This window comes from Chamaea fasciata, unplaced genomic scaffold (assembly GCF_029207755.1).
Source record: "Chamaea fasciata isolate MVZ Bird 193981 ecotype frontalis unplaced genomic scaffold, bChaFas1.0.hap1 SCAF_2, whole genome shotgun sequence".
Lineage (NCBI taxonomy): Eukaryota > Metazoa > Chordata > Aves > Passeriformes > Sylviidae > Chamaea > Chamaea fasciata.
In genome coordinates, this window is record NW_027094087.1 from 110,043,245 (window position 1) to 110,058,705 (window position 15,461).

Here is a 15,461-nt window from a genome sequence, read left to right on the forward strand (position 1 = left end):
TTGGGTAGCAATTTCAAAATAATGAACCAGAATCCGACAAAGTTCATAAATACAGATTTCATTACCATTCATTGTTAATGGTATATATTTGAACTTTCCGTCCATATTTCTGTTTATATATTAGGGAAGAAGTAATTTCTGGAGTCCAGAGAAGCCAATTTGCAAGCAAGGAGGAAAGAAGATTCTCCATAATTTCTAATATGAGCAGGGTGACTTTCCAAAGATGGAACAGACTGGGAAAAAAAGATGTCACAGAACAGGCAGGATCAACAAACTGGCTCCAGCCAGAGAGCTCATCTCTGCCAACTCCAGCCTTGGCTCCCACAGAGCCAATGGTTGTGCACCTTCAGATGAGAAAAGAAGCTAAAATCATAAAGGACAAGCTCAGCTGTGCAAAATAATTAATGGGCAACCTCTTCCTCTTCATTCAGAGTGACCCCTTGCTGAAAGGAGTGAGACTATCTGGGGTGAAAGGTAATCACTCTAAGTGAGCAACCACTGTGATTTTCCAGCCCTGTCTATGCTGCAAAGATAGCCCTGTCTGTACAGTTATATAAATGGGGTTAAGGGAGCAAAGGTCTGGTTCTGAAGCAGAAGGTGGAGGACCTAAAAATCCAAGTGCACACAGCCCTCAACTCCAGCTGCATTTAAGTAAAACGAGTCCTGTGCGTCTGTCCTGTATGAAATGGCCTCACTTTTCGCCCCAGGACCGACCTGTGGGAGGGTCGTGGTGGATACACCAAGAGCAGCCTGGCAATGCACATTTGCTTCCAAAACACTGCTCCCTGTGGATGACATGTTTCCATGGATTGTGATCTGGCTCAACAAAATTATTATTGGCCTTACCTTTGCAAGGCAGCTCCCTTTCCCAGTGCTCACTCAAGTTTAAAGGAGAACTGGGCCAGTTCCAGGCGTGACCATGGCTAGCGACTCCTCTCAATTTAAGCAGGCTGGGCGCTGGTTAATGAGGGCTCAGCTTGCAGGACTGAAAAGGAAGCAGTTTGTTACTTTGCTTGTTACAGATAATTAAATTTCGCTGGGGTTCCGAGGGAGAAGGCTGGCATTGAACCTGCAGCTGTCTTGTCCAGGAGAGAAGAGACCCATGGCTGTGAGTGCTGCATCCAGACCCATACAGCCATGGGGCACAAAGCAAAGGGAACTCTGTGAGCAGCCAGTGGGACTTCACTCCTGAGCAACTGAAAAGCGAGAAAGGGAACATATCACCTTCTTTTGCAGCTTTAAGGGAAAATCTATAAGGGAGCCTCCCTAGGATGAGCTGAATTTGGAGGCTGAGTCAGTAATTTGCGAATAATCACCAAGATGCTTAAACCACTTAAGTGTTTGGAGTGTTTGGCTTCAGAATAAGAGAATCATGTGGGACATGTTTGCTTGTGTCTACATAATAATAGCATGGGCTGCCTCCAATTTGCACTGCAAGATTTTTTCTACTCCTCAGTGTAGCTCAGATCTGAAGCCAGTCAGAGAAACTCTTTCTGACAGCTTTCCCATAAATATTTGCTTGCAGAAGCATGTTATTTTCTAAAAAGCAGCAGCTAAATGGATTGACATTCCTGCTGAAAGAGACTACATGTGTGTGGGTGTCCTGCAGAGGCAGAAGGATAAAGCATCCTGTAAGTTGAATTCCATAAAAAAAATTTAAAAAAAAAAGCTGGGTAATGTCTAGGTTCCTGCTGAAGATAAGAGAGGTGTAGGTTCAGTCCAAGCTCTGGTAGATTCAAGGGAGGACTTTTCATATCTGGATGATCCCAGGCACTCCAAGTAAAACATAAACACTCAAAGGAGACCAAGTAGGATTTCACTGGAGGGAACAGACTCATGCTCTCTGACAGACATCACAGAAATGCAATTCTGGAAAGTTTTCTCCTGCTGAAAGTCAGAAAGGGAATGCCAAGTTTTGCTAGCACAGGCTCAGAATGGTTGCACAGGCTGGAAAAGTAGGTGGACACACCTGCATCTAAGAGGACCATGTATGTCGTCCTACTAGAAATCTTCTATCACATCTCATTTTAAAAGTGATGGTAAAAAAAATCAATTAAATTCTGTATACTGCTTTTGTACCTCATCAGTTCTATAGCTCACCTTTTTAGAGTATTACTTGGAACAGGAATAAAAATAAAAATTATTTCATTTTAGCTCTCCTTGTAATAGACTGAAATGGTTTAGGTATATTTGGGGTTTTTTTCCTTTTACAGAAATGCATTAGGTTTTTAATGGTAGGAGACTCTGGATGACTGCACTGTTATTGGACTTCAGACTGAACTTTAGAAGAGTATCAGTAGTATGAGGCCCAATGGCTCTGTGATTTTAGTAAAATACATCCACTTAGGTAGGAAAGGAAAAGATTTTTTTATCAGGGAGTTGCAAGGTGTAATCCTAAAGCAGATAAATATTGGAGGTATCAAAGCTATTTCAAACTATCAAATATGTCTGCAGTTTATCTCAGGGGTGTTACTGCCATGAGCACAGTATGTATCAGTGTCATTTCACTGGGAAAATTTTGAGGTATTTTTAGATTTACTGAAATAGTTCTGCTTTCTGTTAAATCCTGCTTTCCAGGAGTCTAGTCAAACCTGAACCAGTTCTGTGGACTTCTGTCAGGGCACTGAGGTCTCCACATTAATGTAAGGGAGAAGGGCTGGCAGTTCACACCAGCCATTGCGTGTCATGAGGGCAGCAAAGCCACTCTTTCACGGGAAGTATCACCAAAGTGACAGCCACTTCCAAGGACAGAAAAAAAGGAATGAAAATGCCAAAAGATTTTGGACTGAGCATTCACATTCTGAGCACTTTCACTGTGTATTGGCTTTCCTTCAGTGCTCACTTCCATATTTTGAAGAATTAACACTTAATCTGTATTATCTGTGAAACAAGTCCTGTGAAATGTTCATAGGCTGAAGTCTGCAGACCATTCAAGATTTTCTCTGGACCTGATTCTGCACCAGGAAAGCTGATGTAAATTTTATTGCAGATTTGTCAGGTCATCTGGTACTTTTATACTTCAAAGTGTCCATGTGAAACAAACTCTAAAGTACTTTGAATGCTGTATTTTATTCTTCTAATATGCTAACAGAAATTCAATGATCCAGTGCTGATGCAGATTTAGATCATGTGAACTGAAGGTTGAAGGCTCTGAAGAGCAGCTTGCAAGTTGCAGGCAACTGTAGTATAAAGTAGTAAGCAAAACTAATCTTTAAAACTACATTTTATTTTATTTTATTTTATTTTATTTTATTTTATTTTATTTTGGAAGATTGTGCTGGTAACACACTAGACAATTTTGGAATATGGGAGGTGAAGCAAACTGGTGAAGAGATCCTGTGGAAATGCAAAAGGTCTGACCAGCCCCATCCTTCCCTCCCTTCCCTGCCGAGGAAAAAAAGCAGTAATACTGGGACTTTCTAGATTTTCCTGGTTATCTTATAGTTTTCAGATGACACTTAGATGTGATATGCAACTTTAAAAGAGAAAATATTTGTCTTGTAAAGTAATTTGGATAGTGACTGTAAAATAGGATGTTTCCTTTAATTTCAGATGTGCTTTTCCCTTTGGTCACCTGAGTCTGTTCTGCTAATTTCTGGGGAGATGGACTGTGAAGCCATTCGCTGGACTATGCAAAATGAGCCAGGATACTGCTTTGTCTTCAGAGATCATTCTTTAATTCTTTTTTCACTCATGTTCATATCATATTATTGTATCATGTTACATTATGTTATACTAATTTTTGGTTTCTGGTGCTGTATCTATTAGAGCCTTATGGGTGAGCTGAACAGGCACCTTTACACTGCTGCCAGTGTTTGTGACAATTATGAAAAAACATGGACTTCTGCTTGGCACTAAATTGCATTTCAAGGGTTCCTGCAGCACTTAAAAAGGAGACTTGCTTATCATTGGTTGCTCTTACAAGCATTGATAAATAAATGCTATTGGCTTGTATTGAGACTGACCATATTTCAATGAGAAAACATAAATAGTCAGAGATATTTATTCATTACATGGAGAGCTTTGGCTTGAACCAGGTGCCTATGAGACATCCAGTTCACGTACTGAGGTTCCCTAAAGCAAATGTTCTGTCTCTTCACAAAGGCAGGACATGATTAAGAGTCTCTCAAAAAAAGTGAAACCAAACAAAGAAAAACTCTGTTGGGATGTGACCTGATGAAAATGGGCTGAAGAGGAGTCAGTTCCTTACACATCTGAAGGCTTTAAGCATGAAAAACTGAGCCTGACTATTTCAACATGGTCCATGGATACCTGCAAATTGCCAGAAAGTGAAGTCCCAGATACAGCTGTAACAGCTTTCAGAATGGATGCCATCAACAATCTCTGGCAGGTTTCCAGCACTGAGTATATTTAATTTTACTCACATAAAAGTGTACCACCCATGGGTTACATGCCATTTTCAGTTTGGCACCTTTATGGGACAAAATCAGTGTGTTTCACGTAAGCCCTGCCATGGTGTTGAAGGAACAGAGTTTCAGCACACCACTCATTAGCATTTCAGATTAAAAAAAAAAAAAAAAAAAACTCATACTGCAATTAAAAAGAATGGGATTAAGCAGTAAAATCCTTGTAAAGAATACTTTGTCCCTGTGAGGAGCTGCAGTGGCAATGGCAGGTTTTGCAGTGTGGGTAGGTAGATCAGACAGTGTTGATAAAGCTTCTGTCTTGGGTTGCAATGCAAGACATATTCTATTCCCAATCCATTGAAATCAGTTGAAGAGGTGTTTAACTCCAGGAGGGAGGGGGTGGGTGTCCCCTGTTCATGGGCCAGCTGTAAAAACCAGGTGGGCCAGTGTTCCTTATCTCTTCCACAACCCATCCTCCCTCCGGGGGATATCTGCTGTTAACGGGACATCCAGGCTCACTGCATGAGTGATAAAATTACATCATCCCATTGGGAAATGCTCCACCCAGCAGGAGGAGCCAAGCATTCCTACTTGGATAAAACCTGAGATTCAGAACACCAGGAGAGTCTGTTTGCACTGCATTCCCAGAAGAAGACTGGACCCATCTCACCAGTACTGGACTTTCAGAGGCAAACTACACCCTTCTACAGGATCACCTCTGCTTCAACATCTGTCACTCCAGGAGGACTTATTTGGACTGCTCTCAACACTCTGACCATCAGGGTGTCAGGTCTTACTCTGACTTTGTCAGGGTTCCTAGCATTTTGTTGTTGTTGTTTACTTGGCTTTTTGGGGGTTTTTTTTGTACTACTACATTTTTATTTCTAATATTCCTAGTAAAGAACTGTTACTCCTATTCCCATATCTTTGCCTGAAAGCCCCCTTAATTTCAAAATTATAATAATTTGGAGGGAGGGGGTTTACATTCTCCATTCTAAGGGAAGCTCCAGCTTTCCCTGGCAGACACCTGTCTTTCCAAACCAATACACTCCTTATTTGCGTAAACCAAGGCCAAGTGACAAAACAGGACTGAATTCACCCACATCAGAAGCAGGTGCCACTCCACCGGCTGCAGGCTCTAAACCAGCCTACATTTGTCTCATCTCATCTCTCAGAAGATGGTGCTGCTGACAGATCTTCTTATGCCTATCCCTTTCTACATGCAGAAGATCCTTTTTTCCACACACAGGAACATCCTTCTCAAAGTCAACAGAGGCTGGCCAAGACCTCTGGTTAGTTTGACTTCATTTTCCCAAATCACAGCACAGGGGACATATCACACCATAATTAACCCTTTGGTTTGAGCTCGGTATCGGCCTGAACCACCTCAGCAGGCACCAGTCCGAGCTTTGCTTCTTGCTCCCTTGAGGCAGGTGTTTCCAGCTTGCTGTTTGTGATCCGTTATGAAGTTAAAACCAGCTACTGCAATCTGATTCCAGTTCAGCAGAGCTTGTAAGCACGTGGCTTAATTTGATAGGAATCCCTGGGACTGTTACGTTGTGTGTTATTTCCCATGTGCTTTGCTAGCATAGCAAAAGACTTCCCAGTTTTGTGGGTCTCTGGCAGACAATAAGACTGTCTAGACAACACCCAAAACAACCATTGTTTTTCAGCAGTTTTTTGGTGGGAGCCAATCTTCCTTTATGCATTTTGCAATGTGACCATGCCTGAATGGACTTCAGGAAGCCCAAGAGCCCAGGCTCTAAATGCTCAGAATTTACACACCTTTACATCACTGGATCCTGAAGTCCCTTGCTCTGGTTTTTGCCACCTCCATTCAGAGAAGTTTCAGAGGATGCTGATATTACAGCTATCTCCACCAGCCAGCTGTGTTGTATTCCCTGTTTCTTGCTCCGTACTGCATGGAGCAGCAAAAATTACCCACTCTAAATCCATGAGAAAAATGAAATTTCTCTTGAGAGAACAGATATTAACAATATAAATTAAAAATTATCAAAATAATATTTTTTTATCAAAGAATTATTGACTTTAGACCACAGAGCTGCTTTGCTAGTACACTGATGGAAACTGCGCAAGAAAGCCTTCAAAAGTATTATTTACAACATTCTAGGAAAGCAGTGCATTTTTCTCTTCTATGCAGCAGAAAATGAACAATTCTGTGTTCATTTTCTGGTTGTTTGTGCCATTCCAAAAGAGCAATTTCAATTAAAGGGACACACGACCTTCTTTTGTCCTCGAAGGAGACTCGTTTAGTCCTCTGGTGTAATGCAGCTGAGTGCAGCAAACAAAACCTTGTGAGCCATTTATCTGAGTATAATGTTGTCGGCCAAACCAGAGAAAACTGTTTCTGTCTGGGAGTGTCAATGCTGGACACAGGGATCTTGTGAGAATATCAGGTGACCCATCAAGAAAACTCATATGGTTACAGCAAAAATGGAAAGTGCTGTAAACATCTGTGGATATTTTTCTACTGTTTGGACATAGTTTCCAATTCCAAGTTTTTGGCATTAATCTATCTAGACCTTTGATTAATATATATCGCCGATTTTCCATAGATACAGAAGGCTGTAAAACCTTGTTCTTAGGCCAGTGCCCCATTTGCATCACAAAACTGCAAAGTGGAGCATGTAAAAATGAGCTGAGGTCTGTGCATGGATGTGTGTGTGTACACAGAGGGGCACTACAGATTGCCAAGGAACTCTCTGCAGCAGGATCACACAGTTCACCAGCTAAACTCGAAGGTCAAATTTTATTTATACCCGACTGGGCAGGGATAAGGCCAGAAAAAAAAAAATAGAAAGGAAGCAATATAAGAGCTTTAGAATATATGAATTACATAAATGTAGAAAACCAGGCAACTAAAATAAAATTACATGCCTCTGAAATGATGCAGAAGGGCTGCACTTTCTAGGGATGCACTGGAAATGCTATAAGCTTATGGAAATAGGAGAGCTGGCTAAGGCACAGCAAGAAAAGAAGAAATGGGTCCCTGTGTCAACAGCACAGCCCATAGATTCAGACAGTTACTTTGCAAGAGTGAGGGAGGGATTCCATTGTCATTTAAAGAGAGACAAGCCTTGAGGCAGTGGAGTCACAGTCTTGAGTCAGGCAGACCAAGCTGTTGTCCTAATGCACTGAACAATCAGACGTGATGAAAGATCTGCGGGATTTTGTCTTTACTTTGTCCTTCCATATCGGGGGGGGGGGGGGGAGGGAAGTGACCTGCCTTCTATTTAGTGGGTTTTCCGAAGGAATGAGGAGAGGAGAGGAGAGGAGAGGAGAGGAGAGGAGAGGAGAGGAGAGGAGAGGAGAGGAGAGGAGAGGAGAGGAGAGGAGAGGAGAGGAGAGGAGAGGAGAGGAGAGGAGAGGAGAGGAGAGGAGAGGAGAGGAGAGGAGAGGAGAGGAGAGGAGAGGAGAGGAGAGGAGAGGAGAGGAGAGGAGAGGAGAGGAGAGGAGAGGAGAGGAGAGGAGAGGAGAGGAGAGGAGAGGAGAGGAGAGGAGAGGAGAGGAGAGGAGAGGAGAGGAGAGTCCTCCCGGCGGCGGGAGCCGCGGTTGCCATGGGAGCGCGGATGCTTTCCCTTTCATCAGCATCTCATCTGCTCGCAGCGCTCTGCCCTGACAGCCCCGCGGACCCGCAAATGCGGCTGACGTGGTTTTGGGAGCTCTCCACACTTGTTGGAAGGAGGACCGACAGTTCAACAATGCAATTCCTTCCCACCCAGCTGGATTAATTTTTTTTTTTTTTTGGGGGGGGGGCGAGGGGGGGAGGTGAACCAGGGAGGATGCAGCGTCCTCTTTATCATTAGAGCGCACGGTGCATGTGGAGGGCTCTGCAAAGAGCCGGCTGTGGGGGCTAGGGAGGGATGCGGCAGATGCGCGGAGCTGCCGCGGGCGGCCCCGGCCCCGCTCCGGCCCCGGGCTCGCCGCTGCTCCCGCTGCTCCCGGCGGCTTTCCCGAGCCGATGCCGCCCTCTCGCGGGCTCCGGGCGGCCGGAGCCGGGGAGCTCCAGGCATCTCTGCTCCTGTAGGAAATGAAAAAATTATCAAGTAAATCCGGGCTACCCGCTGCTCTCCAGGCAGACCCCGACCTTTCCAAAGGCAAGGTGGAATCGGCAGGAACAGCGCTCCTCAGATTTTTCTTTCTTTTCTCCATTTTACATTCGCTGGTGTATTTACAGACCTGTTTGTATGCGTCCCCCGAGGCAGGAGATGTGGATGCCAGATCGACTGCTTGCACAGGCAGACAGCTCCTGCCCGGGGCAATCAGCACAGGCTGATTAATTAGGGGTCTGATGAAGCCAGCAAGCTCTTCCTTCCAACCCAAGGCGCTGGGTCTCACAGGCAGCATGCTGGAGAAAGCACTTTGGTTTCAGACACCAAAAAGCCCTGCCAAAGCTGTCCTGCAGACCCAAACTGCATGTGGTATTAAGCAGTTCTCACGAGAAAGTTCTCCCTCTGGTAGCAAATCTCCGAGGGAGGGAATCTGGAGCCAGTCTGAGATTTCAGACACGGGTTTAAATCTTGTGACCTCATCCGGTCAAAGCTGAAAAGGCTGAGGGTATCCCTGCCCTGACAAAGGTTTTTCCTGTTGCCTTAGACAAGGTTCCTGTTGTTGGGGCTTGACCTGAGTGCCTGGACAACTCTGGGATGCTGAACTGGGGGCCAGCAGCAACAAGGATGTTTGCACCTCACCTGGCCCCAGGCTGCAGGAGACAAAGTAGCCTGGAGAGGCTGGAGGAGTGGACAATATTTTTCTCCAATGAATCAATCTTTCCATGGAAAAGGAGTGCAGGAACTCCTAAGATTTCATCTCAAGAGCAAATCCCATTTATTTGCTGTTATTCACAATCCTCTTGGATCAGGAGGGCCCAGCACTCCAGCTCCCAGCACATCTGTGCAGCTGTTCCTTGGAGCTTGGCAGCAGTTTGGGCATGAGGAAAGAGCACTGCAGAGCTGCTGGTCTTGGAAGGATGATACCCAAAAAATTAATGAGCACTGGTACAAAAGTCTGGAGGATTTAAGCATGGCACTAGAGGGACCTGTGAGCATTTTACACTGAGTTACTTTTTCCCAAATGTAAGGGGTAAGAAGGTACCACAGAAACAACTCCAGTACAGACACTCACTTGTCTATGGAGGAAACCCTCCTCAAGTGTAGAGGCTCTTCCCAAGGACTTTATTGCGTATCAGAGGCAATAACAATTTATTTCAGTGTCTTCACTGTTAGATGTAATAGCCAAACAGAGGTAGGAAAGACCCAAGCTGACACTCTGGTTAAAATCTATTGCTCTACCTAATCATTTTACAGCTGAACAACAAATCACCAGTGTGGCTATAAATCGTGTATTTGCATAAATAAAGAAGCCTAGTCTTGTGCAGCCAGGTTTCCCATTGCATAATGTGGTTTCTCGAAGACCCTTTTGGGGGCTTCTGAGCATTGCTTCTCAAGCTACCAATTATTCAGCTCATCAGGAATGTCAGTTTTCCACCTGGTTGAAAAGCACCAACATTCTGTTTTACCTGGTCCAGAGAACATCTGTGGGCATTTGGGCTGATCCATTTTAGAGAAAGGGATTCAAAGTGTAAAGAAGAGGAAGAGTTTTGGAAAAGAGAAAAGAAAAAAAAAAATAGAAGAGATGTCCTGGACATTTGTGACCATGAAATAATCAATTATTCTCCTTACAAATTTAGTACCCACTATATTTTTCTGGGCCCTGCCCCATCCTGCCTCTAAACTAAAATCACCCCTGCAGCTTTTCTGTGGTGCAAGGTTAAAAAGTTCCCGCTTTCCAGCCCACTGTGGATGTAATTACTGCTATATATCCTCATTTTAGCACAGTTTGGTATGTTTGGGAAACAAAAGTCAGCAAATGCATGTGGTGATTATCCACAGAGTTCATATTTTCTGGATAAGCAGAGGGAGCAGTGAGCTACTGATCACCTCTATGTGAACTTTTACATTCTGTTTGTTCTCTCTGAGTCTCTTCGGTGTTCATTATTGCTTTCCCTCTTCTCCTGTTTGATACAGTGAAGTATACCTGGATATTCTGTGGTTCCTTTAATAGGCTCAGTGCAGCAAAGTGCTTTCAGTTCAAACACGCTTCTTTTGATTTCAGGGAAGGAAAAGCAAAGTTAAGGGCATTTGCATTAGTGGCTGTTTGCTGAGTCAGTTCTTCCTAATTTTGCTCCAAATCCTTATCAGAGTTTATTTAATGGTTTTTAATGTAGTTCTGCAATCATGTCCTCACCTTAAAAATTGTCCTTTGCCACAATGTGTATCTACAAAGGGTGAAGCTGCTTTTCCCTACGCTCTGTGCCAGGATCTGCACTTTAGGTGAAAATACAGAACAACAGAGAAAAACAGGCTTGGGAGGTCATCATGACAAAGATAATAGGACAAAGGGATGAAAGACTTGGCAAACCTAAATCCCTTTTTTATTATTATTTAATATTTTAAACCTGATCATCTTGACTCTCTTTAGGTATATGTGTGCATCCTACACAGGTGGTTTGTTTTTTCATATTGTTCACAGCATTAAACATCAATTGCCAAGTATCCATCCCAAGTAATGAAATTTGACATTTAAAAGACCTCTCATTTATTATTCTATTTCTGTGGACACCATATGGCCCAAAAAATAGACTAAATTTTTCTTCCTAGTTTGGAAATGGATTTTTCAGGCCATCCAGTCCTCTGATCTGGGCCTGTTGCTCTAGTTTCTCCAATGCCAGGAGTCACAAGTCACAAAAGCCCTGAAGACCTTCAAAACCAGTGAAGGTGTTGCTTGTCCCTTGTTAAAGACATGTTTGTGTGCTAAGCCTTGGATGTAGTGACGGAAATTTCAGAAGCGAAAGTGATTTTCAACTGTTATTTTTAAGATTTCCTAAATAATTTGCCTTAGCAAGTTTTTCTACAGAGCTCTGGGTAGGTGCTGCCTTCCACGTGTGTGACACCCACAGCAAAATCCTGCACAGGGGGCATGGAGAGCATCCATCTGGCCTCTGCAGAGGTAGTTACAATTAAAATGCCAAAGCAATAATTTGTCCGATCATTGGTAAAAGCCAAAAAAGTCTCAGGTCAGCTTCTCAGCTTCATCTCCTTGTGCCTTCCTGATGATCCTCTCCAAGGCTGTTTGCTTGACAAATTGTTTCAGGTCTCTGCCAGTGCTGGAGAGGTGGGATTCTGATCTCGTTTTAACTGCCCAGCATATCTTCTCCTAACACAGACAGAAAAATCTCATCCTGTTACTTATTTCAGAAAAGGACTCCACTAGCAACTGTGTCAGATCATGCCTTCTCTCAACCTGTCTTATTTTGCCTTTATTTCCACTCCTGTGTCCACTAGATGTAGTCTGATGCTGGTTTAAGGGAGCCTTTCTGTCACAGTCCAGCTTATGAATTCCAGCAGAAAAATTCAGGAAGTAATGCCAATCAAATTCTGCATGAGCTAGCCATGTCTCTAGAGCTCCCACTGCCCTTTAACTCTGACCTCCTCATTTCTCCCCTCACAACTCCTTCCAACAGAGACCAATCACCAAACAAGGCTGACCAACCTTCAGTCCATGTCCTCACAGAGCACCTGCAATAAAGAAACTGGCCAACAAAAAGCACCGCTACACTTACTGATGTCGATGCAGTTTTTGTTGGGGTTTTGAGTCATTTCATTGCTTAATTAAATAAGGAATCTCCATCATTAGTACTTTTGCTTGTATCTTAAGCCCCAGCTTGGCTACAGCAGTGGAATATTTTATTGACCTCTGCATTCTTTTGCCACACAGACATTTTTGCTTTGGGCAATGTCAGAGGCTTTGGGGTTTTTTTCTGCATTACTCCCCTTTCTTGATAGCCCAAGCCATGAATGAGAAATACAGGTTTCAGCATAATTGCATGCCTAATGAAGCTTGAAATTATTAGTGGTATCCACTGATGAATGAACAGTGGACATCGACCCAAATCACGGAGTTTAAGCCTTTTTAGTTCAGCAATTCAATAGCAGCAATTAGCACAGAGCATGTGGAACCCCAGGCGTTCCCCACTGCAGCAATCAGATAATTGATGTGACGCCTGTGAAGTCAAACACCTGACCCCAGGGAGCGGCTCTGCCAGCACAGCTGGGGTCTGGTCCTGGGTGAACCCAGACCAAGGAGCTGAGGAGGAGAGGGTACCTGCATGAACCTGAGCCTGCATTAGTGAGAGCACTGCTGCACAGCTGTCACAGTGCTCAGTGATGAGACTGCACCCAATCCAGGGCATCCTGGACATCTTTCCTTGCTCTGTTCTTTACCTTGGGCTCAGCTGAGAGAGGAATTAACCCCACAGACACCCTGAAGTTTTCTGTGTGGGGACTCGGTGCAGATGCCTGGCTGTGCTTTGATCTTCAGCAGTTGTGTCCCCCCCACACTCGCCGGTCAGAACAGAACAATTTCCATGCCCAGTGAAAGCTAAGAAAATGAGAGAACTCATGTCTTGGATTGCAATGCAAGATGTAACCAAAAGTGTGTATTTCATAACCATCTGTTAAAACCAGGTGGGGCAGTGCTCTTTATCTCTTCCACCCACCCATCCTCCCCCCAGGGGATATCTGCTGTTAATGGGCCATCCAGGCGCACTGCATGACTGATAAAATTACATCATCCCATTGGGAGATGCTCCACCCAGTATGAAGAGCTAAGCATTTCTACCTAGATAACAAAACTGAAACTCAGAAACAGCAGGACAGCCTGTTTGCACTGGATTCCCAGAGGAAGACTGGACCCCTCTCGCCACCACTCAACCATTCTACAGGATCATCTCTGCTCCAACAGAACCTCATCTGCTACTCCACGATGATTTAACTGGACTGCTCCCAACACCATGACCAACAGGGTGTCAGGTTGTATTCTGACTCTGTCAATGTTTTCTTTTTTGTTTGCTTTTTTGTACTACTACATTTGTATTTTTTAATATTCCTAGTGAAGAACTGTTATTCCAATTCCCATATCTTTGCCTAAACCCCCCTAATTTCAAAATTATAATAATTTGGAGGGAGGGGGTTTACATTCTCCTTTCCAAAGGGAGCTCCAGCTTTCCCTGGCAGATACCTGTCTTTCCAAACTGGGACAACTCATCTTTTCTTTAGTTCAACAGGTATGAGAGCAACTATTTCCTAAAATGTTTCAGCAGTGTTGAAGCATTTGAGATGGGCACACCAAGTAATGTGCCAGTGCTTTTTCTAAGCTCTTTCCCAGCAGGCTCCTGACCTTTAACCAACCTCCATGAATCTTGCTGTCCTCTTGCATGAACAGCTTGCCCTGTTGGAAATGCATACCTGAATTTTGTTTCACAGAATGCTTCTCCTCAGTTAGCTAATGGCTTGGTTTAGCATAGCCTGACAAATGCCCATTTGGAATGTTTACAACCAGGTTATCCCAAAGAGAGCTCTTTCCGCAAATCAAATATTACCAAGAGCCTCAAAACATGAGATTAGAGCATTTTAACTGACTAGTCATGAAATACAGGGTGTGCTTCGTTTCATAAGAAATCAGGGTGTGGAAAGTAGTTCTTTGTTTCCCCCCCCAGCAGAATCACTGATTTCTCTCAGCACTGAAAGATAACCAGGCAGAAATGGAAAGCCAATTTCTTGTGCCTGCCCACAACTCCTGCTCCAGACCCTTCTCCTTCCTCTTGTCTCTCTCCATTCAATTCTCACACCCTGCAGCAGCTGGAACTTGGCCATTCCAGGTGGCCCAGTCCAGACCCACACATTTTCCCTGGCCAGGGGAGTGCTGAGGTACAGGGACAGAGCCCAGCTCCAGATAAACCAAATTAATTCTTTCTTGTCTGCAGCATTCATTGTCCTGGAGTATCCATTAATGGGAGTGTGTGAATCTCACAGCATCAGCCGAAAATACCCCCAGATAGCCTCTGTCAATATTAAACATTCTGCAGGGGGTTTATCTTAGAGCACACTGAAGTTGTAAAATAATGTCCAACACAGAATCAACTTTTTTTTTTTTTTTTAATCTACTGCAATTAACTATTCAATTAATTTAGAATGGGGTCGAGTCACTGATATTGGAGGCTGGTCAGACCCAGCCTGTGAATGAATATTTTGCCTCAGGGTGCTGCAGGTCGTGGGTGGGTGGGACTCAGGAGTGAGAAAAGCCCCCAGAGCATTGCTGTCTCTACAGATGGTTGTCCAGTAGAAGCTTTGAAAGCACAAGTTCCTAGAGACTGCCCAAAAGAAAAAAAAAATCATCAGCTCTTTCAAAAAACATAAATATTTCTGAAGCTCTTGTGGCATTAGAAGCTGAGATATCTTCTAAAAGAGATGGTGCAATTTTGGGTTTCAATACATTTTATGTGACTTGGCTTTGAGCAAGGGCTGAGTTGGGGAGTTTGAATATGTTAGTCTAACTGGAGGGCAGGGGAAAAAAGGGAGCAAAGAAATAAACATCGTGTCTGTTAATGTCTAAAACATTAATTTGAGCTTGAAGTCCAGGAGAGTTGTTAAAGATCCAGTATAGCTCTGAACTTTTGCTTTTCTGGCACCAGCTAAACAGCAAGTAAGGTGTTGGTGCTTTTATTGTATTTTAAAAGCCTCATTTTAAAGTCCCATTCCTTATCTAAAGAACTGTCTGGCCCTGGGCTGGAGGACATCTTTCACAGTTGAGGAGTGACCCATCAGTCAAGCAAACGCTTTGGCTTTTCCAGGCAGGCTGTCAGAGGTGGCATGGGGCAGGGTGACAGCCTGCTCAGCAGGAGGTGGCCACCCCAGACCCAGCTCAGCTGTTTTCCCTGGAGAGGCTTTCCCACATGGTTTAGGGGCAGAGTGCCCAGGGCAGCCCCTCCTATTAGAGGCAGTGCCCTCCTTGCTCACAGCTTGCTCACCCCTCCACACATTGCATCCCTAAGGAGTCTGCTCAGGAGGGAGGGGTGGGGAGGATCTGATCCATCCCTGATCCAGTTTGTGCAGGCACACACTGCCCAAAAATTAATCAGGAAATAGCCCCCAACAAATCAGCCTGGCAAAAGCTGTGAGAGGAGGAGAGAGGAAGAGGAAAAGGGGGGATTTCAAAGGTGCTGGTGCCAGAGGA